A 24073-nucleotide genomic window follows, 5' to 3' on the forward strand; every position below is an offset into this window, starting at 1 on the left:
CCCAAAAGATTATGAAAGAGAGAGAAGATATACATTATGAATATCAGGAATGATAAGAGGACATCACTACATTTTCTACAGCATGTAAAGAACAACAAGGGAGGTATTATTATGCCAACAAATCTGTCAACTTGGATGATATGGAAAAATTCCTTCAAAGACACAAACTACTAAAGTTCATTCAAGAAGAAAAGGATAACCTGAATAGCCCTATATTAACAAAATAGAACTCATAATGAAATACTTTCCAGCATCTTAAAACTCCTGGACATAACACAGCAAAGAAGCATAGGAAGGCTCTTAAAAGATGGAAAGAAGGTAGACTGCTTGGGGGCCTCAGGAATTCAGGAATGACAGAGATGTGAGTTCCCTGGGTTTCCTTATTGTCTCCCAGGCATCCTGGATTAGAATCTGCAGAAACCTTCAACCCAGAAGTGCCAGCAGACACAGACAAAGAAAGATCCAAGAAAAGTCTGTTCTTTCCAGATGAAGGACTGGGAAAGGAGAGCCCAACAATAGAAAACCTTTTTAGCAATACCCACCCCACTCCAGCCAAACACCAGTGGAAAAACTGCATGCCCTTTGCATCATTTCAGCAGGGCTGAGCAAGAAGCTTCTCTTTGGTCCCCTGTTGGCAGAAGCACACTGTGCTCCCATGTGCCTGCTGGGGTCAGGTCAATGGGGTTCAGTAGCTAGCTTAGCCTCCACCCCTCCCTAGCATCAGTGAGACCGAGCAAGATGGTGCAAGGTAGGGAAAGTTGTCAGTCTTCTGCTTCTCCTTCCTCCATAAGTGGGATCCAGAGGGAAGTTGAACCTCCATCTCTGTCCATTACCACTGAGGTGGTGGGAAGTAGGACAAACCCAAAGAAATCCACAAACAGAAACATCATAACTAAACTTCAGAATACTAAAAGAAAAAAATCTAGAAAGCAGCCAGAGGGGAGCAACAGATTACTGATAGGGGGAAAATATTTGGGTGACAGAATTTCTCATCAAAAACCATGGAGACCAGAGGGAAGCAGCACAGCAATTTTCAAATACTGAAAGAAAAGAACTGTCAATTGTAATTCTGTATCTGCCCAAACTATTCTTCAGGGATGGAAGGGAAATAAAGACATTCTTGGTGAAAAAAAAACAAAAGAATTTATTGCAAGCACATGACTCTAAAAGAATGGCTAAAGGAAGTTCTCTCAACACATACGAAAGTCTTGGAACTTCAGATGGGAGAGGAAAAACATTGAAATGGGAGACCTGGTTTTTAAAATTGTTATTCCCAATGATGTCTATTATGTGCATTAAGATATCCTCTGAACTATGTGGCCAAAGCAAAGAGAATTGAACCAGATGTTGGAGCTGATCTAAGATGGCAATGGTTATTCATCAATGCCTCGAAGTTCAAATTCTTATGTTCTAAAGAGCCCTGCTCTTATCAGCAACATTTCTAAATAAGCAAAAGTTGTACATTTAAACTTACACTACATTTTTTACTAATATAAAAAATGTGAAGCCCAGGACAATCACTACAAATCTGACACATAAATGACAAATAGTCAGTGAATAAATGAATGAACGAATGAAAAGTCAGTGAAGAAAACTCTGGAAATCTCCTTTCTAAGAAAATAGAGACTGTGCAGTGAAACCTCAATTTTTAAACCAGATGTGCTATTATAAAATTTGACATGTTACACAAATACTCATATCTTCTCAAAAAATTGATTATGGTTCTCTACTCTCAGGTTCGATAGAAAATTTTCAATTTACTGGCAGAAAAACACATATTTACTCTGGAAAAAATTTACTTTCATTTTATGTAGATAATAATGAGTGCCAGCAGACACAGACAAAGAAAGATCCAAGAAAAGTCTGTTTTTTCCAGATGAAGAAATGGGAAAGGAGAGCCCAATAACAGAAAACCTTTTCAGCAATACCCACCCCACTCCAGCCAAACTTAAATTTTGGCTTAAATTTTATGTCCAAACTGGAGGTAGAACACTGCTGCCATTTTCAAACTTTGGAAAATATCACAACTGTAAAGCCACTGAGCCACTGCTGTCCTTACTGGGATTAATTATTGTAAAGCTCTGGCAAATAAATGTTGAAAAAGGCATCTCAAAATGAACTAAGGCAGGGAAACCAAGATAAAGCTGTGGCTGATGCATTTTAAAAAATGACAAACATTAGAGGATACAGTCATTGTATTAGAAAGAAATTTACAAGACAAGCAGCTTAACACAGGGAATGTCAATTTCATGAACAATAAAAAAAAGTGTTGCATACTGCTTTTCTTCTAAAATGTTACATGGTGAATATGCAGTGGTGACAAGAACTGCAACTCAGCTTTTTGTTTGAAGACAATTCTCCATGGGTCTGTCCCTCATGTTTCTGCATGTCTTGCAAGCAGAGGCACTGATTACTTTTCATCTGGACTATTATCTTATGGATGTATATATAGCAAATAGCCTTCGAAGCTATAGTATCTCCTTCCAGAGCAAAGGAAGGCTTGCTTATAGCCTTGGGAGATTGAGATAGTGTTTCCTTCCAGAGCAAAGGGCAGGCTCCTTACCATCCATTATAAAAGAATTGTGTTTCCTCAGCTCCTGGTTCCTCCCCTGTAATACAATGGGCTGCAAGTGCGGGTGTTACCTGGCTCTGTTGGCATCACTCTGTGAGGATTTGGGCTTGGGAGTCAACAGGAAAATGTTGATTCTTTGGCTACTCCTATTGCTGTGAATAAAAAACAAAGAAAACTACAGGTTCAGAGAGCTTTGTAGTGAATTCCACCAACAATTAAGGAAGAAGTAATACATGTTTACACAAAATAGTTAAGAAATTAGAAGAGGAGCAAAGACTTCCCATTCAATTTATGAGGTCAGAATTACTCTGATACCAAAACAAGACAAAGGCATTACAAGAAAAGGAAACCAAAGACCAATAACCCACATGAACATAGATGCAAACATCCTCAAGAGGTGAGCAAAACAAACCTACTGATATGTAAAATTGATAATATGTCATCAGCAGGTGGGGTTTATGCCAGGAATGCAAAGACAGATTCACATTAGAAAGTCTAATAATGTATTTCACCATATTAAAGATAGAAACCAAAATGTCATCACAGTGGATTCAGAAACAGTATATGATGCAGTTCAACACCCATTCATGATATAAACTTGTCACGCCATCATTGGAGCAGAACTTGCCCAACCTGGTCAGTAGCTTCATGAAGAAACTACAGTGAATTACATCCTTACTGATCAAATACCTGTGTTTTTACCCTTCAAGAAGACAAGGATGTCTTCTCTCACCAATTCTAGTTAGTGAGATAAGGCAAGAAGAAAAAAACATGAAGAAGTAAAACTCCCTTTAATCACGGATAACATGATCAGCTAACTGGTAAAACCTGAGGAATCTCTTGGCGCTATTAACTGAGTGTAGTGAGTTCCCAGGATACAAGAGCGAGCTGGGGGTAGTTAGGGAGGGACTCTGTGATTCTGGTTGTCCAGCCTGGAGCTGAGGATCGAACCTCCCTCCCCTCAAAGCACTTGAGGTCGAGGAGGGGCTGGTTCTACAGAGAAAACGAGCTCAGAATTACTAGGAGAAGGGTGCATAGATGTTGAGTAGAAAAACAACCAAGACCCATCACTGAGACCCTTCACAAGCTCTAGAAGAACAGAGATGGGAAAAAAAACTTGCCCAGTAAGTGGCAAAGTCCAGCTCAGAGCCCACGGGTGTTGGAATTACAGTGTCGAGTTCTTTCTGTTACACCAAACTGCACCTCCACTAACGAAAAATCCCAAGTACCTCTGAGTTTCTCAGCACTGCGGACACTCTGATTCCTGAATATATTACTATACACTCTCTCACTTAAAGTCACCAGAATATATCCATGCACATATAAGTAAATGTGGAGGAGAAACATCTGGAAGGATGCATGCCAACTGTTAACGTTAGTTACCCCTAGATAGAGGGTGAGAGTGGGGACAAGGAAAGGGTTTGCATGCTTTACTCTGTTTCCCTGCAAGGTCTGGGCTTTTTACAAGAATGTGTTCCTGTATTACTTCTTCAGCCTCACCTCCAAAAGTGTCCCTGTCTGTCCTCTCACATCTTCCTAAGATACATACCTTGTTGCCCCATCACCCATTTTATAAAATGGCTCTCAGAATTGAGCCCAGTGTCCTTAGCTTAGCAAATACAGCCCTTCCTCCTGGAAACCTGACCAGCTCACGTCCTCACCAGCACCCTCCACCTCCCTCCCGACGGCCCACCTCAAAGCACTCACAAGTCCCCAAACACATGATTCACTGATTCGTTTACTTAGCCAGCTTTTTACCTGCATGTGCTGTTCCTTCTACCTGGAATTACCATCCTTCACCCAATGTCACCACCCGGTGAGTTCTGCTCAGCCTTCGATGCCTGTTTCAAGGGCCACCTCGACTGTGAAACTTTCCACAAGCCATGCCCTCAGTCAGAGATGGTCCCCAGCCCATCTCTGCTCCCAGTCCCCATCCTTCTCTCCACCTCCCACGAATGCCTTTCAGACTGATTGTCCCCCTACTGTCTGCCTCTACCATGGATGTGAGCTCCTAGAGAAACAGGTTCTGTCTTATGCATCTTGGTACCCTCAGTTTCTTTCTCAAGACCATGAACAAGATGGGTCCTTAATAAATATTTGCTGAATTAATGAATGAGTCTGCCAGGGAATTGTCAGGCTGTTCTCACTGAAGAAGGGAGGAGTAAAGGCCAGAAGCTTTTTTTAGGACTGTCCATGTTAATTCTCTTAATCTTCAGGATACCTTTATGAGGTAGACACAGTTATTGTCCATTACTACCAAGTCAGTGGAGTATGGGTTAAGCCCATGGAGTCTAGAGCCAGACTACTGGGATTTAGATCCCTGCTCTGTTCCTTCAAGCTGTGTGATCTGGGGCAAGTGGTTTAACCTCTCTGAGCTCCAGTCTTCAGATATGTAAAATGGGGATAATGATAATAAAAGTACTCAACTCATTAGATTACTGCGAGGATTAAATGAGTTAAAATAATGAAATGCCTGGAGTCTAGAATTACATTCAGTGTGAGCAAAGAGAACTCATGCATTTTACAGGTTAGACAACTAAGGCACAGAAGAAGTTAAGCCACTTACCTAGTGCTTCCGAACTAAAGGAGCAGAATCAGGATTCGGATACCAACCCACTGGCTCTAGAATCTACCCCTAAACCACTGCTGTATCTTTCCCAGCCCCGGCCTGGCACAGTTCTGCGAGACTGTAAATCCTCTGTAAGTTTAACAGATTAGTTGGCTGTCATCTAGCTAAGAAGAAATCAGACTCGAGCTGGGTTTCCTCCCACCCTCTCTTGGCTGTGGCCCCAGCTGGGGCCCAAGCTTGGCATCCCACCCACTTCTACCTGCCTGTGGGGACTGTGACGGTGATGAAATGTGGGTGGCGCCACAGCCCACAGGTGTTCCCGGACTCCACCTCTACTGGCTGCCCAAGAACATCTGCGGGGGAAGGAGCCGCTCTCATCTGGGTAATCCCCAGATCTCCTTCTGGTTGATCTTTTCCAGACACTGCCAGGGAGCCCCAATCCTGGACCCCCAAGCCACAAGCTTCAATTGGGAGAACATAAAGATTTCAGCCCCTAGAAACAAGCCCCCAGAGAACAGGGCCTGGCACACAGCAGGCTGTCGATTTGGATCAGGAAAGGAACCTCAGGGGTTGGGGTTGGGGTGAGAATGGGTGAAATTTAGAGAGACTCACTCTCAACTCCTGTCTAAGCTCTTTTCCTGAGCTGTTGGATATTCTAGGATTGTCTCTCTGTTAAGTTGGTAGGGAGATGAAAGAGAAATTCTCTGCACTCCCCCTCCCCCTTCTTTTTTCTCCTTCCTTCCAGCAAGGAAGCCACAATCCAGTGGTGTGCTGGTAAATGTTTAACAACTGGCCCTGCGGAAGAAAAGTAGTGTTTGCCAATTTCTTTGGTGTAAATGTTCCCACCGTGGCCGATTTCAGGCTACTGTCCTGTCACACTGAAGGTGGAGTTGTGAAAAGATGGGCAAAGTCAGCTCTCATGACTTAGTACGAGCCGGTTCCAGCCACAACTGCACACTGTGGGGCTCTGGGTGGGTCCAGATGGGCAAATCTGGACTCAAGTTGTTAATCTAGTGTTTACCAGCTGGGTGACTTGGGCAGGTTGCTTTGTCTTCCTGTATCTGTAAAATGGGTATAACGATGATATACATCATGGAGTTATAGTGAAGAGTAAATGGGCAATTGTGTGCAAAGGGCTTGGCTCAAAGACTTGTCTGGCACCTCTAAGTGCTCTAGGCAGGTAGCTACTATTAGTTGTTATAATATTGGCAATCACTTAATGTAACAACTCCTGTCCCTCCTTGTTAAATATTGCAACAGACTGGCAGTAAAACTCAAAATCACCAGCCCTATGAGAGGTCTGGATCATTTCTTGTGACACGGTCACCAGTTTGGAACAAAGACAGATGCTGACAAAGCATGGGAGCCCTAGCCTTCGGGGAGCCCAGTGGCCGAAAAGCAACAAGTATTGCAAAGATGAAATGACCTGTTTTTCTTCTTCACTCAAAATAGACTATTGGCTAGAAAGCCTTCTTTAATGACCCCTTCCCATCCTCGAGGACAACAGATAATTTAGGCCATTAAAGCAGAGTGCATTCTGATGCATCATGTGGGTTCAAAATGAAAGGATGACTTTCCATCCCTGCCAGACAGGAAAGAAAGAAGACAAGTTTTCCTGAACTGGGGCACAGTTAGATTACAAAATGCTTTTGCATCCACTGACCTGTGTGTCTTTGTACCCATAGTGCCTTGTCCAGTGGCTGCCACACAGAGAGAACTGGATAAACTCTCGCAGAGTCAATTCAAATATGTATGAAGCCCTTACTTTGTGCCAGGCATGGTGCTCAGCCTGTGAGACCCAAGGATAAAGGAGACAGACACCCTGCCTCACTGAATTTATTGTCTTGTGGAAAAGAAAGACATGTAAACAAGTAATGGTAATTTCCTCCCAGTGGTATGAACGATTTGGCCTGGGACCACAGATGAGGCAGGAGCTAAATATGCCTGGGGCATCATGGAATGATTGGCACCAGAGGTGAGATATGAACTTGGTCTTGAAGTATGAGGGACTCTCCCAGTCAAAGAAAACAATGGAAGCCATCGTGGAGAAGAGTCAGCATTTGTGAGGCAGGGTCATATTTCAGGGCGAATTGGTGAGGACAACATTTAATGGCCTAAATTATCTGTTGTCCTTACCACTTGTACCCAGAGGTGACGTCAGTTCAGCGTTGCATTGAAAGCAGGTGGTGGAAAGTGGTTGGCAGTGCAGGCGACAAGGGATGTATTGTCTGTAGATAATAAAAACAAAATTAAAGTGACTAAAAGCCACTCAGTTTTTTTCATCACCATGTGCCCACAATTCTAAGCAATGTTAGTGATAAAATGCTTTCTCCCACCAGGCCCATACACAATGCCTACTCTCTCTAGATTGGATTATCTTCTTTTGGTGTTTCTCAGTCTGATCACTCAATGTCTCGATTGTGTATTTCATATTTCCTCCTCTAGTGCTTTGTTCTTCATTACAGTCTGAATAGTCAGCAGTCAGGATAGGCTGGGTTGTGCTGCAGAAACAAATAACTTCCTATTCTTAGTGGCTTACAGTAAAGATTTCTCGGTCATGCTGCATGCTCACGGCTGCTTGGCCAGGGGTGCTGCTCTGTGCCTTTGTTTGGGGTTCAGGTTGTTGAAGGCTCCAACTCAATATGGTCTTCTATGAGTGCCCTGGCAGGGGCAGGGAGCACACAGTACCTGGCACCAGCCATTGACTCTTCTACCCAGAATTGGCACATACCACTTCTGCTCACATTTCAGTGGCCAAAGCGAGTCATATGTTTGTGCCTGAGTTGAAGAAGGAGGAGATGTGCATGTGTAATGTGTACTCAGAGGAAAAATATCAGAACACTTGTGAACATTTATAATGTCCCTTACAATCATCAAAATATATGAATATAAAAATAGCTGAAAAGGGGCCATTTCTGGGGAATGTGCTTGGTGGGAGAGGGGCAGAGGAGCAAAGGATCATCATCCTTCCCCAATCTTCTGGCCAGGCTTCTACTTACACTCCAAGGAGCTCTGTCCCCTGCTCCTGACACCACGGTCTAGACACTGGCCACCAACTACGGAACTAGAAACAAAGGTGCAAACCCAGACAATTTATGCTCAAAAGCCACAGGAGTAAATGGAAGAAGACTTGGATACTTAAAAAGCAAGTTTTCTGTTGTAAGGGCTAATACACAATGCCACCATGGACTGATGTATGTTAGTTAGGATACAGGCTAAGCTGATATAACAGGGGCCCGCAATTACAGTGACTTAGATAAGATGCAAACTGATTTCTCTCACATATAACACTGCAGAGGTAGAAGGTCCAGGGCGCGGGACAGCTTTGCCATCCATAAATGTAGCTTCTACCTCCAGGTCTGTTTTGGCTTGCTACAGCTTCCAGAATGCAATATGCCAGAAATGGGTTGGCTTTTTCAATGGGGATTTATTAGGTTACAAATTTATAGTTCTAAGGTCTTGAAAATGTCCAAATTAAGGCATCAAGAGGAAGATGCCTTCTGTAAGGGAAGGCTGCTGCCATCTGGGGTTCCTCTGTCACATGGGAAGGCACATGGTGATGTCTGCTGATCCTTCTCTCCTGGGCCCTGGTTTCAAAATGGCTCTCTCCAAATGTCTCTGGGCCTTTCTCTCTCAGCTTCTCTGAGATCTCTTAAAGAACTCTAATAAAGGATTGAGACCCACCTTGAATTGGGTGAGTCACATCTCCATGGAGACAACCCAATCAAAAGGTCCCACCCACAATAGGTCTGTACTCCAGGAATGGATTAAAAGAACATGGCATTTTCTGGGGTACATAACAGTTTCAAACCAGCACAGGGTCCAAGGTGACCACCTATGTTCTCACCATCCCCAGCCAGCAGAAAGGAGGAAAAGGACCAGAGGAACACATACATATTCTTTCTAAGGGCACCCCACATTTGATCCTATCTCATGGGTCAGTAATTAGTCACGTGGTTTCCGTTAGCTGCAAGGGAGTCTGGCAGATGTTGATTTATTCAAGCAAGCTGTGTGCCCAGTTGAAACATTACCCCTGTGGATGATCAGAAGATCTATCCAAGGGTGTCTAAGAAAGCCAAGGACAGATTCAGACAGAGAACACAAGACTGAGGAACTCTGGGTCTCTGCCTGGGCAAGCAGATCCACCCCAAGTCAGGATGGGAAGCTGGGCAGAATGGAGCTGTTTCTCACTGCGCTGGCCCTTGAAGATCCTCAATAGGCAATGCTCGCTCCAAAGCCAGTGTGCTGTGATGTTCTGTACCCCAAGCCTTGCTCAGTCCCAATCTAACAATTCCCTCATCCCCCAGCTTTCCCTCCCAACTGCCCAGGACACACCGACACCCCCGTCTTTCTCCCCAGCAGGGGCAACGTGTCCTAGTGAGCAGAGCTGCCAGTGTGTGGGTAATGTGATCCAGGGGCTACTAGGGAAAGATGGTGTAAAATTGCCCACTGAGGCAGGACAGCGGCACCAACCTCAGCCCTGTTCCCTGACAGCAGGTTCCAGAGCTGTGACCCAGAGGCTGTGTTAGGGCGACTTCAGGCAGGTCCGATGGTGGGGGCTCAGCAGGCACGTGGGATGGGGAGATGATGGGAGACACGAGTAGAAAGAGTTAGGCCAAACTCAGCTGGAGAAGGGCCTTGTATGCCTAGTGAGGCAGAGTAAGGATTTTACGCTAGAGGAAATGGATACTTGCTGAGCTTTCTTAGGCTGCGTTGGGACCTGATCAGATGGTGAGGGGTCGATTTTTGAGTCATTTTTTGGCATTAGAATTGTCTGGACCTGTTGGCAAGGAAAATCAAGGCGGTTGAGGGTGATTGCCAGGATCCAAGAAAAGGGAACAGGGAAAATGGTGCCTTGAACGACACACAAGATGTTGGAGAAGGGCTTTGGGAAGATCTTGAGTTAGCAAGTACACCCTTCCCCGGACAATAACGCTTAATCCTTCACCCCTCAAAGGGCCTGGCCTAGAGCTGGTCTTCAGCACACATTTGTTCAATTTAATTTAATTAAAACTCCATGTGCTATATTGAAACAAAAATGGCCTAATTTCTATCAGTAAGGGGGAAAGAATCCTATTGTCAGGCAGGAGTTTTGGTCTCTTAGTTCCAGACCCACAGGATGGCAAATTGATCTCTGAAGGATGGAAATAAAAAGAAGGGACAGAAAGAAGATGAGCTCCTTCCACTGGGGCAGGGGTCTGTTTCCGGGTAGGTGTGAGCCCCGGAAGTTGCCGTGACGTGTCGCCGCTTTCCCAGTGCGGACAGCTGTTTGTAAGAGCCATGGGTCTACTCCCCTGGAGCCACTTCCCTGCCTCTGTACTGACAGACTGACAGTCAGCTCTTCTGAAACAAAGTCTCCAGGAGGATAAACATCTTTTTGGAAGGGGGAGCTTGGAATGGAAACAGTTTGCAGTAACTATTTCTGCCTGTGCCTTTGTGTGGCTGCCTCAGGAAGGCAGATGTCCATTCAGAGAATTCGCAGCGACCTTTCATCTCCTGCAGTGTTCCTGCTCCAGCTGGGAAAACAGCAAACCCTGGCCAGGGGTGGCGGGGGCCCAATCACTGGTTCACCATCAGGTGAGGGAGGCGAAGGCGGGGGCCTCCAGGGCGGCCAGGAGAGCATTCACTCCAGCTGTCAGGGCTCAGCTCGCTCCTAAATCTGGGCTTGGCAAGTAATTGCATCCACGAGAACAGCAGGCTTGAGCGCATCTTAAAACTGATCCCCTCCTAGAACCCAGACAATTTTGAGATGTTAATGCTAGCGGCATGTGTGTGTGTGTGTGTGTGTGTGTGTCGGGGAGGAGTGTGCTCATGTTCCCAAAAGGATGACACCACACAAATTGATAATAGAATTGCAGATCTAGAGGAAATGTACCAGCTCGATATCCTCATTCTACCATTTCGTGGATTCAGCTGATGCATTTGGAGGGCTTAACTTTGTGCCATTAGGAACACAGAGCTCAGACGCAGTTTGGAGTGGGAAGGGGTAATGGCAAAAAGAAGCTGACGTTTGTCAAGCAGCCACAGTGCTTGGAAACTTATATTTTATCCCAAAGCTACCATTTTGTAATCACCATGATGTATGTGCCATACCCTGTGCAAAGCAGCCAACTATATATTGCTTTTCACCTTCCTAGCAGACCTGGGAGGAGCCCTTTGTGTTTTTCATTTATCAGATGAAGAAATAGAGGCTCAGCTTAAACAACTTGCCAAGGTCACCCAGCTGCCTGACACTAAAGACCATCCTTAGCCTGCCCCAGATACGCCCCCCCCCCACTGTCTGTAAAATGGGGCTAATGAGGCTCCGTTGTAGGGCAGCCCTAGGATTATCTGATGGTGCTTTGAGGCGCTTGGCAGAGCCCCAGCCCGGCAGGCCCTTGACTCACGGGGCTCTTATTCAAAGCTGGCTTCAAGAGTAATCCCACCCAGGACCCAGGTCTTTCTGGGACAGAGGACTCGTGGGGTCCAGCTCCTGCTGTCTGTTGGGGCTCACCCTCCTTTGCACCCCAGTTGCTTCCTTCTCAGTCATTCCAAGCAAAAAGAAAATGAAACCCAGGCTTCCTGCCAGATATAACAGCTGGGTTGTATCACTCCCATCTCTGTATCTTCAGAAGGGTCTGGAATGGTGCAGCTTTTCAATATTTTCAATATAAAATAGTTCCTGAGCTGTACTGTGCATTCTTTCAGCCTGGTGGCTAACCAGTCCTTTTCCTCTCTCTACCCCTCCCTTCACTTCCAGGAGCAGTGATGGGATGGCATCATCTCATTCTTACTCCCATCCTAAGTGATGGCCATCCCCAGACCTGGTTTTCTATTTGAGGAAACAGGGCTCAGGGTGGGTGAGTGACTGGGACTTGTCTGTCTAGCACAGAGATCAGGGTTCCAGAAGGAGTGCCAGAGCACTTTTACATCCTGTGGGTGGTAAGAGGCGGGTGGTGGGGATGAGGGCAGCTGGAGCCAACCTCCAGACTCACTTCAGTATTTGTCCTTACCCACTTTTGTGGTCTCCTTGCTAAATTGCTGCAATATGTGCTCCTTGGCACCAGCCCTGCAGACCACCCAGGCTTTGAGGCGAATGCAAAATGCAGCCCCCAGCCTCCACCCAAAGCGGTGCGTCTGGGAGCCAAGCACGCTCTGTGGTCTCCCCGGGTGCTCGGTTTCCCCTCAGGTGAGTGCAGAGCAAACACAATCACGAGACCACGGTCCCACACACCAGGAGAGCAGGGGGGCTGAAGGGGACCCAGCTGGCAGCCCCCACAGGCTGAGCACACTCACCAACCTCCCTGGCACCAGTTGGGGTGTTTTGGGTTCCTGGGAACCCAGGTGGGTCCTGCTTTGTACAACCAGTGCCTTTCTGCAGAACTGGGTGATACATAGATTCTTGCAAGATTTCAGCAAGTTTTAAAAATTATTAGGAGAGGTTACATCTTTTAAGGCATCATTCTGAAAGCCTTTTATAAAGAGAGTTCCCTCCTTAAGCACTGCCTTCTTTATAAATCCTAGTGCGTGTATTTTGGATTGGCTTTGGGTCCCATTTGATTGCTATGCCCACATGAGCCCCACAGATTAGGAGGCAGAAAACCTCCGTGTGCAGCTCAGGACTTCACTTACTGACAGTTTGGCCTTGACCTTGGGAGAACCACTTAACCTCTTAGACCGACCGTTAAACAATGCAATGCACTGAAAGTGATAGTGTGCTGCCTGATGTCTGTTAGGCATTGGACAATGGTGGTTGTCACGGGGAAAGGGGTTGCATAGTCTTCTCTGCAGAATGGAAATATTACCCAATCCACCTCCTTGTGGGGTAGATGAGAGCTACTGGAGATCACTGTGCAAATTGTGATATTATTTATTTATTCATTCACTCAACACATATTCTTAAGTGCCGGCTAGGAGTGGAGGCTCTATCTGGGAATAAATGGCCACAGCGCAGTTTGGTAATTGTTTTAATGGAGGTAAGTGCAAAGCAGTGCGGGCCACAGAACGTAAGCCTGGTTCTCCCCAGGGAGGTTAAAGCCGGCTTCGCAGAGCAGGTAACTGTAATGCTAATATGTATTGAGTTCCTACTAGACAACTAAGAATTTGCCAGGCCAATAAGCATGGGAAGAGGGTGAGTCTGCAGAAGGAAGAGCATGGGTAAAGGCTCCTAAAGAGAGCATGCTCAGGGAAGAATTTATGGTTGGTATTTGATTATTAGTAACACAGCATTGCTGCAAGATTGTGGGAATGCTTCACAGAGGTGAGTCCGGCAGAGCCCCTAACTTTTGCTTTCTTCTGGAGCTCAGTGGCTCTCAAACAGGTAGCAGTGCTTCTGCCATCTAACAATGTGGGGGACCACTATTTGACTGACACCATGATGAGGGCTGGTTCTACAGGCGTTTGAGGCTCAGGGCCCGGGGATGCTGAACCCTTCGTGACGCACTTTGTGTCCCACCCAGTGCGGGATCATCCTGCCCCAGGGGGAGCAGCACCTTCTTTGGGCCACCACGTGTGACCGTTTTCTAGCCTCAAGTCTGTCACCAGGCTTGGCACCTCTTAGGCCTGCCCAGGTGGATAGAATTGAATCGACAGTTGTTGAGAACCCAAAGACTCTCTCCTGAGCACCAAATTGACTAAAATCTTCTAGAAAATGGACCTGGATTGTGGTAATTTTCCCCCATGGATTATATTTGGGTTCAGAATTTTTTTTTTTTTTATTCTTGATTTGGGTTAGCAGAGTTGGTGAGAAAAGAACCTTATGAGATTTCAAGTTCAAGACCAGGCTTGAGCCACTTTGTTCTCTGGACACCAAGTTGTGTCTACCCCACGCTGTGAATTCATGGGAATTGAGCAGCAGTGTCCCTCCTACTGCCGCTGCCCTGGCTTGGGCCTTCATCCTGCCCTTTGGGTTTCTAACTGGCCTCCCTGACTCTGGGCTGCCCCCTTTCTGCTTCTCCTCTCTGCTGCCAGAGAAATCATCTTTCCAAAGCATAGATGTGATTATCTCCTCTTCTGCTGAAAATCCTTTTGTGGTTTCCTCTCACCTCCAGGACCAAACTTGAGGCCTCGGGTTCTGGCCCAGACACTTCTAGAAGGCTCAGAGCATGGCCTCGGGAGTCAGGCTGTTCAGATCCCCAACCCAGCCCTGCTGCTTACTAGCTGTGTGACATTGAATAATTCATTGACCCTTTGTGAGCCTCAGTTTCCTCACCTATAAAAGTCACATAATTAGTTATGTTAGTCATAGCAAGAATTAAATGTGTTTGTTTGTATCTAAAGCACATAGAACAGTGCCTAAATGGAGGATTCTTAACATTATTTTTGTGCATGGACCCTGTGCTGGTTTGAAACTGTTACGTACCCCAGAAAAGGCCATGTTCTTTTAATCCGTTCCTTTGAGGGCGGACCTATTGTGGGTGGGACCTTTTGATGAGGTTGCTTCAATTGAGATGTGACCCACCCCATTCAAGGTGGGTCTTAATCCTTTATGAGTCCTTTATGAGAGGATAAAGGACAGAAAAAAGCCAGAGAACACAGGGAGAGAAACACCCAGAGATATCACAGAGAAAAGCCCTGGGAGAAGCAAGCAAGGATCCAAAGAAACTGAAAGAGTCTGAAAGCAACAAAACCTGGGAGAGAAGGATCAGCAGATGCTGGCCATGTGCCTTCCCATGGGACAGAGGAACCCTGGATGCCAGCGGCCTTTCTTCAGAGATGGTATCATCCTGTTGATGCCTTAATTGGGACATTTTTATGGCCTTAGAACTGTAAATTTGTTAAACTAATAAATCCCCATTGTAAAAGCCAACCTGTTTCTGGTATATTGCATTCTGGCAGCTTTAGCAAACTGAAACAGACTCCTCGGAATAATAGATTAAACGCATAAAATTAAATATTATAAGGGAAACTAATTCTACTAAAAAATGTCAAAATATAAAAAGCCCCAACACATTAATGATATAGAAATCTATGTGCTTTATCGAGGCATTAAATAATGAGATCCAGAGGCAGGTATAGTAAGTTTTGTAATTTCAAAGAAGAGATGAATACCAATGCTATTTTGAGATTCCTGCAACAACCCTCGTAAGAGATGGAAATACCAGTTGCTCCTATTGGTGAAAAAACCACAGGTAGAAGCATGTGAACACGTCTGTGGTCTGTTGCCTACGTTGATGAATGTAGAAGATCTAAATTTCATTTAGAGGTTAGAAAAAAATGATGAAGATTTTGTTTCCCTTCAACTTCACGAATGCCTCCCAAATTCCATCTATATGCCCTCAAAGTTCTTCAGTTTAAGAACTTCTGGACTAGGGTAAAGGTTCTAACCTGCTAAAGCAAGGTGGTCAGTTCAGGGCCAACAGGGGCCAGAAATGCAACATAAATGAATGAAGTGGTAGCTACAAGACACACTCAAATCAGAGAGACTTGAGGAAGCAGGTGTAACTCAGCTCAGCAGATCATTCTGGAGAGAAATGCAAATGCTTTTGACCAGCCTCTTCTAGGGGAGGCAGAAATTTTTAAATTTTGATAGGAGCTCCCCTCTCCCCACTCTGAGTGTGAAATATTGATATGTTTGCCTCCACTGTGGGGACCATATTAACTTGTCCATGGACCAGCTCCATCTTTGGACCCTAGAGCTGCCCAGCTGTTCCCCAAAGTCATCATCATCACCTGCCTGCACATCTTGGGCACGAGTCCACAGGGGTCCTTCTTCCCAGAAGGCCTCGCCCTTCTTTGCCCAGTTAACTCTGCTCCTTCCAAGTCCAGCTCCAGGGTCCCATGCTCAGAAGTTTTCTTTAACAGGGCTTCCTGTGCCCGGCTGTCCCCAATTCTCCTCCTGGCTGCTCCCACCAGCCTCGGTCAGAAGAGGCACCACCCTTTTCTTACTCTAGTCTGTTTACTTGTCTGCCTCTCCCATTAGTCTGTGGCTGCCATCAGGGCAGGTCCATCCCTTCTTTTTCACAACTCCTTATTGTCTGAGAAAGTGCCTAGTAATTGCTTTTGTGAAGGAAAGAATGAAATGAATGAATGATTCAGAGAATGTGACTCCTGAAATTCTTTTTTTTTTGTTTGTTTTTTAATTCAGTTTTATTGAGATATATTCACATACCATTCAGTCATCCATGGTGTACAATCAACTGTTCACAGTGCCATCTTATAGTTGTGCATTCATCACCCCAATCTATTTTTGAACATTTTCCTTACACCAGAAAGAATCAGAATCAGAATAAAAAATAAAAATAAAAAAAGAACACCCAAATCACCCCCCCAATCCCACCCTATTTTTCATTTAGGTTTTGTCCCCATTTTTCTACTCATCCATCCATACACTGGATAAAGGGGGTGTGATCCACAGGGTTTTCACAGTCACACTGTTCTAGTTTGCTAATGCTGCGGAATGCAAAACACCAGAGATGGATAGGCTTTTATAAAAAGGGGGTTTATTTGGCTATACAGTTACAGTCTTAAGGCCATAAAGTGTCCAAGGTAAAACATCAGTAATCAAGTACCTTCACTGGAGGATGGCCGATGGCGTCCGGAAAACCTCTGTTAGCTGGGAAGGCACGTGGCTGGCGTTTGCTCCAAAGTTCTGGTTTCAAAATGGCTTTCTCCCAGGACATTCCTCTCTAGCAAGCTTGCTCTTCTTCAAGACATCACTCCCAGCTGCACTCCGTTCAGTCTCTTTGAGTCAGCATGTTTTATATGGCTCCACTGATCAAGGCCCACCCCAAATGGGCGGGGCCACACCTCCGTGGAAATATCCCATCAGTTATCATCTACAGTTGGGTGGGGCATATCTCCGAATCCAAACATTCCAACTTAATCCCCACTATTATGTCTGCCCCACAAGATTGCATCAAAGAATATGGCTTTTTCTGGGGGACATAATACATTCAAACCAGCACATTCCACCCCCTGGACCCCAGAAAAACATATTCTTTCCAAATACAAAATCCATTCATCCCACAATACCACAGAAACTTAAATCATTTCAGTTACAAAAGTTAAGTACAATATCCTATCAAAATCAATTACAGGCATGGTGGGTCCTAAGGCACAATTCTCCTTTAGCTTTGGATCTCTGGACTTAGAACAAGTTATATGCTTCCAATATACAAAGGAGGGACAGTCATAGGATAAACATTTCCATTGCCATAAGGAGAAAGAGTAAGGAAAACAGGGTTAACAGGACCAAAACAGTTCCTAAAACCTGCAGGACAAACTCCATTAGATTTCAAAGTCTGAGAGTCATTTACAGAACAACGTTGCATCCTTGGGGCTTGAGAGAGCGGGAGTATAACCCTTCCTAAGGGCCTTTTCAGCAGCCCTTTCCTCTCCAAATGCTTAGGTGAGTGCTCCAACATGCCCACACATTGGGGAGACCACCTTCTCGGCCCCACACTCCTCAAACCTCAGGGCAGCTCCAGGATTCCCTTCCATCTCCGGGGCACACGCTCAAGCCCTTCAGAACAGTGTGGTGGCAGCCAGGCTCTCCCCAATTCCCTGGGAATGTGCTCCAACCTCTTTGGGACCTGAGGTGGCAAAACTCTTCCAGAGCATCGAGGTGGAATGCCCGCCCTCGACCTCCAGGGCAAACTCACCCTTTCCATGCATGTGGGCTGCTCCGCTCTCCCAGCCCGAGACCTCTTGACTCCAGACCTCAACCTCCATGGCTCTGTCTCTGAAGAGATTTTTCCTTTAAATTTTTCCTTGTCTGTCTCCTCCAGTCCAGACCGACAATGGCTCTGTCTGTAAAGATCTCGCAAAAATTCTGTTGGCTTTGCATGAAGCATGCAGGGGTCAAAGCCATCAGACAATAGGACTTTCCACAAATCCTTTCTGGATAATTCCATCTCCAATCTTCGCTTGTACTGAAATGGTGGCTGGGTTCCATGTTTGGTTACATCCCCACGTTGGGCTGTAGCTTCTGGAATTCCACCCCCTGGAAGCTCGTAATTTTCCAAGCCATCAGCTTCTGGTTTCTTTGAACCCAAGAGTTCAGTTCTAAGTTTATCTCTCTCTGCTCGCATTTTACTATAAGCTGCAAGAAGAAGCCAGGCTACATCCTCCACATGTAGTCTGGAGATGATCTCAGCTAAGTATTCCAGGTTGTCACTTTCAAATTCTTCCTTCCATCTGACACCAGGACTCAATTTTGCCAAATTCTCTGCCACTTTAAAACAAGGATCGCCTTTCTTCCAGTTTGCGTCAACACATTCATCATTTCTGCTCAAGTCCTCATCAGAAGTATCTTTAGAGTTCATATTTCCACAAACAGTCTCTTTAAAGCAGTTTAGGCCTTTTCTATCAAGCTCCTCACAATTCCTCCAGAGTCTTCCCCTTATCCATTTGAAAAGCCGTTCCAACATATTTGGTATTTGCAAACTCAGCAGCAAAAGCACCCCACTCTCGGTACCAAAATCTGTTCTAGTTTGCTAATGCTGCGGAATGCAAAACACCAGAGATGGATAGGCTTTTATAAAAAGGGGGTTTATTTGGCTATACAGTTACAGTCTTAAGGCCATAAAGTGTCCAAGGTAAAACATCAGTAATCAAGTACCTTCACTGGAGGATGGCCGATGGCGTCCGGAAAACCTCTGTTAGCTGGGAAGGCACGTGGCTGGCGTCTGCTCCAAAGTTCTGGTTTCAAAATGGCTTTCTCCCAGGACATTCCTCTCTAGCAAGCTTGCTCTTCTTCAAGACATCACTCCCAGCTGCACTCCGTTCAGTCTCTTTGAGTCAGCATGTTTTATATGGCTCCACTGATCAAGGCCCACCCCAAATGGGCGGGGCCACACCTCCGTGGAAATATCCCATCAGTTATCATCTACAGTTGGGTGGGGCATATCTCTGAATCCAAACATTCCAACTTAATCCCCACTATTATGTCTGCCCCACAAGATTGCATCAAAGAATATGGCTTTTTCTGGGGGACATAATACATTCAAACCAGCACACACACTGTCACCCCTTGTAAGCTACATTGTTATATAATCATCTTCAAGAGTCCAGGCTACTGGGTTGGAGTTTGGTAGTTTCAGGTATTTACTCCTAACTATTCCAATACATTAAAACCTAAGAGGTGTTATCTATATAGTACGTAAGAATGTCCACCAGAGTGACCTCTTGACTCCATTTGAAATCTCTCAGCCACTGAAGCTTTATTTCGTTTCATTTCCCATCCCCCTTTTGGTCAAGATGTTCTTAATCCCATGATGCCAGGTCCAGATTCATCCCCGGGAGTCATATCCTGCGTTGCCAGGGAGATTTACACCCCTGGGAGTCAGGTCCACGTAGGGGGCTGAGGTTCTTTTGACTCCAAAGATGATTCTAGGGGTGAGTTTCCTGGCACTTTGACAGACTAACCCTCACTTGCAGACCCGCCCGGTCCCCGTGGGTGCATGTAAAATGTGCCTGTGAAATGCTGATATTGCTTTCAGATTCCCACAGCAAGTTCTTTTGAGAGTCTCCGTGAGGCAACTCTTCCCCCTCTGAGGGTGGATTTGATTTTTTAAAAATAGACATAAATCATTTAGAACTGTTTCTTATGGATGAGACGGGAGAACAAGCTCAGAAACAGGATTTTTGGCTCCTGCAAATGACATGGAGGCCTGTCTGTGAGGTTATAAAACTGATTTTCTCACTTGGCTTGTAAATTGGCTGTAAAGGTAATTTCTAAAGGAACATTGCAGAGACGTCTTGAGTAAAATCAGCATCATTAGTATCAGCTCCACGCTTCTGGAGAACACTTTGGAAGGTCCAGCTCTCATTTGTGAGGGTAAGGTCTGATTTGTTGCTTTAAAAAATCAGCCTCATTATGTTTAGAAATAACTCTAGCATTTGCAGTGGACTTGTTTTTAGGGGTTTTTGCATTGATCTCTTAAGTAATTTTGTAAATACTAGGGGCACATATTGGCAGACCCATTTGACAGGTGGGAAAGTAGAGGGCCAGGCGCTGATGACTCGTGAATGGTCACCCAACTGGAGGGAGGCACGGCCACCACAGGCTGGCTCCTACCTACTCCCACCTCCCTCCTGCCATTGAGGACATACATGGAATGGGCACACCACAGGCATGAGAGCAATGCTTAGCATGTTCTCTTTCCCTGCCCCAAGTAATTGCTCCAGTACCTTTAGTAGGTCAACATGGCGGGTGAATCAAAGGACATTCACATTTCTTGAGAATCTGCAGTGCGTCACAGTCATATACTTACCTTGTATGAGAGGCAGGATGGTGTAGTGGACAGGAACACAGATGGTGGAGCCAGACAGTCTGGATGTGCCCCCAGCTCTACCACTAACTAGCTGTGTGACCTTGGCCAAGTCACTTACCTTCTTCGTATCCAATTCCTCATCTGCAAAAGAGGGAAAAGCCACTCAGAGTGTTGTAACTGTGTTAATGTATGGAAAGTACATGAACAGTGCCTGGTCTATAATAAGAAGCGTTCGTTATTATTATTCCAGTTTTACTTCTTGACGACTCTGAATTGTCTGTGGCATTATCCCCCATTTTACAGATGGGGGAACTGAGGTTAGGCCATTTGCCCAAAGTTACCTGGAACATGGTAGAACTGGGACTTGGAATGAAATCTCTGGCTGCAGCCACATGTCATGCTACATCCTCTCGATGAAAGCACTTTCTCAAATTGTGCTCACAGATGTAGCAGGTGCATGTGTTCATGTTAATTATTTTGCAGATTCAGGCAGTAAAGCCCTTATATTCCTTTAGGATGTTCCCTAGAAAATAAGTCTGAAAGTCAATGTTTGAAAGTTAAATACTATTCTTACATCTCACAAAGGGATCTCCATCCCCAGAGGACTACAAAATATAATTAAATTCCCAATTACACCTCGTTTTTATAGCACAATCTTCCACAATAATTTCAGAAATGTTCTTCCTGATGGATACATTCTTTGACTTTGTTTTTTTCCTTCATAATTGAACATACACTTAACTCTCTTGAGGCTAAAATTTCCCAACTTAAAGCACACCTAATGATTTCCATCTCTGTCACAAATGTTTTAAGTTTATGAGCTCTATGGTTCTTATTGCTAAAACCAGTGCTATAATTTTTTTTCTAACGTGGTTCATTTTTAGGGAATAGGGAATGAAATAAAATCATTCAACAGATTGAAAAACTGCTGCTGTACAAGTATGACAGATCTGCCAACGTTGAGCTATTGGCTCTTGGGCCACTCCACCATGTAATAGCTTGAATGGCTGATCCAAAACCTGATTACAAATGTCTGCATTAGGTATAAGAAAGAGAAACAGCAGTTTTTGTCAAAACTAAAGAGAGGAGAAGATGAAATGAGAAAGAGTTGAGCAGACAAGGATATCAAGAATATTAGTGGAGAGAGGAGCAAGTCAAGGTAACCCTTCTTTGTCTAGCTATAAAGTATTCTATATCTTAAAAGCATGTTACTAAGTAGGAGTGTGCAAATTAACCAGCTGATTGAATTTTTCAGGACACTGATTGAATTCTTCAGGATGCTTTGGGTTCTAAGTAATAGAACACCCAATTTCTGGTGGCTTTTAAAAATGTGTTAACAATTCTTTCTTTTTTCCCTGCTCTTATCTTGGCTTCCAGTATAGCTGCCTTTCCCTATCAATTTTGGGCTTTGTGACTTGTTTTGGTCACTGGAATGTGCTGAAGTGGCAATGGGCAACTTACAAGCTGAGGTCTTAAAAGACATGGCACATTTGTAGCAGCCTCCTGCAACTTCCTCTTAGCACCAGGGGTACAGCATGCCCCCGGCTGCCTTTGTTCCTTTAGTCTGGGTCCTGGAATGAAGACAAATGAAGAAGACTCGAATAGAACCAGAAGCCTGGGGTGCAGCCTAGCCCAGCTAACCTGAGAATGTAATATAAACATTCATAGCAGTAAGTCACTGAAATTTGGGGATTGCTTGCTATGCAGCATTGTCACAGCAAATAAAATAAAACAAAATAATGGACTAATATACAACTCAAGCTAGCTTAAGGCAAAAACAAGTATTGCCTCATGTAATAAATGTGCTCTAAGGTAGGTGCTCAAATTATGTTGCCTCTCTCCACCTACCCATCCATGTATCTGACTATTCGTCTGCCCATTTTTCACCACTGCCAATTTCTGCTGCTTTTTGTGTTTTGGTCTCATTCCTTTCTTATAGAGGCAGGTCCATGTTTTGTATTTGCTCAAGTGTCATTTGTGGAACACAATTACTGTAAGATGTTGTTGGGGCGAGGGAGGTTCCATGGTCTAACAAACTTGAGAAAGTGTATTTTTCCAGTTTGCTAAAGCTGCCGAATGCCATACACCAGAAATGGATTGGCTTTTGCAATGGGGGTTTATTAGTTCACAAACTCACAGTTCTAAGGCCATGTATTCCAATTAAGGGATCAAGACGTAGGAACCTTCTCTGAAGAAAGTCTGATGCCATCTGGGGTTCCTCCATCACCTGGGAAGGCACATGGCTGGCTCTGCTGGTTGTTCTCTGCTGAGCTCAGCTTCTGGATTCCATGGCTTTCTTCAAAATGTCTCTGGGCTTTTGTATTTCTTACCTTTTCTCGGCTTTCTGCTTGTTTCTCCTGGGGTGTTTGTGTCTAAGCGTCTCTCTTAGCTTCTCTCAGCTCCTGTGGGTCCTCCTTGCTTCTCCCAGGGACAAACTCCGGATTATGTGTCTTAGATTCTCTCCAAAATGTCTCTCAGCTTCTCCCATGTTTGGCTTCTGATTCTAGGGGCTTTGTCTTTAAGTGTCTGTGTCAGCTCTGAGTTCTCTTAAGGACTCCAGTAAACTAATTAAGATCCACCTTGAATGGGCAGAGTCACATTTCCATGGATACAATCTAATCAGAAGGTCCTATCCATAATAGGTCTGCCCCCACAAGACTGGATTAAAAGAATGTGGCTTTTCTGGGGGTACCTAATAGCTCCAAACCAGCACAAGTATATATTACATTTCAATTTTAGAGATTCACAAAGAAGTACTGATAAATAAACAAAACAAACAAAACTATGAGTAGTTCTGCCAGCATAGAAATTTCTTTAGCATGACTTATTTAACACAGCACTTTCCAAATTTATTTGACCTTGAAAACCTGTCCTGGCTGTTAAAACCTTGGTGTGCACTTGGGGTGGAATGGTGGGGCAGGGGGAGAGCGCTGGCCAGGGGACAGGAGCCCTGCATTCCAGGCCTGGCTCTACCCCAAACTTATTCCACCTTGCCTCAGGGAAATCGTTTCCCCTTCCTGGGCCTTGGGTCCCCATTCACAAAAGGAGAGGTTTGGGTTTGTTGGCCTTTTAAGGCCCCTTTGGGACCAACAATCTCTAACCCCAGCAGTCCACCATTTTTCATGGAAGAAAGAGTGACAGGGTCTACAACAGGACGGTTAACTTTTGGCCAGGGAAGCACCACGTGGGACTAGGGAGAACATCCAGTCAACACTTTACTTTAGGTTCCAACATTATGGTCCACCACGTTCAGAAAAATGAAGAAGCTGGGAATTCAGTAGGGGCAGCTCTGGGTTATTCACCTTGCCCCTGGATAGGGAGCCTTGCTCCTAGGGTCCTGTCTCTACCCCCCTCATACAGCGCCAAGCATCTCCTTGGGTCCCTCCCCCTTTGGCCTTTGTTCTTTGTCCTCCTTCCCCACAAATTCTCAGTTCTTTTCAATGTTTTGTCTTCCCCGTCAAGGGCCTCCTCCCTTGTGTCCAGCCTCTGGGATGATGATGTTGGTAATTTGTGGTATTTGGTTCAGCTGCTGGGTGGGGGAGGAAGGGGAGGAGAGGCTGCTCTGGATTCTGTATTAGTCAGGATGCTTTGGGTTGCAGAAACCAAACCCTGGCTCAGGCTGGCTTAAACAACATGGGGATTTATTATCCCAGACTATCAGGAGTCCCTGGGGGCCGGGTGGGTCCTGGGCTGGTTGGATCAGCTATTCAGCAATGGCATCGAGACCAGGTTCCCTCC

Source organism: Choloepus didactylus, chromosome 14, assembly GCF_015220235.1.
Source record: "Choloepus didactylus isolate mChoDid1 chromosome 14, mChoDid1.pri, whole genome shotgun sequence".
Lineage (NCBI taxonomy): Eukaryota > Metazoa > Chordata > Mammalia > Pilosa > Megalonychidae > Choloepus > Choloepus didactylus.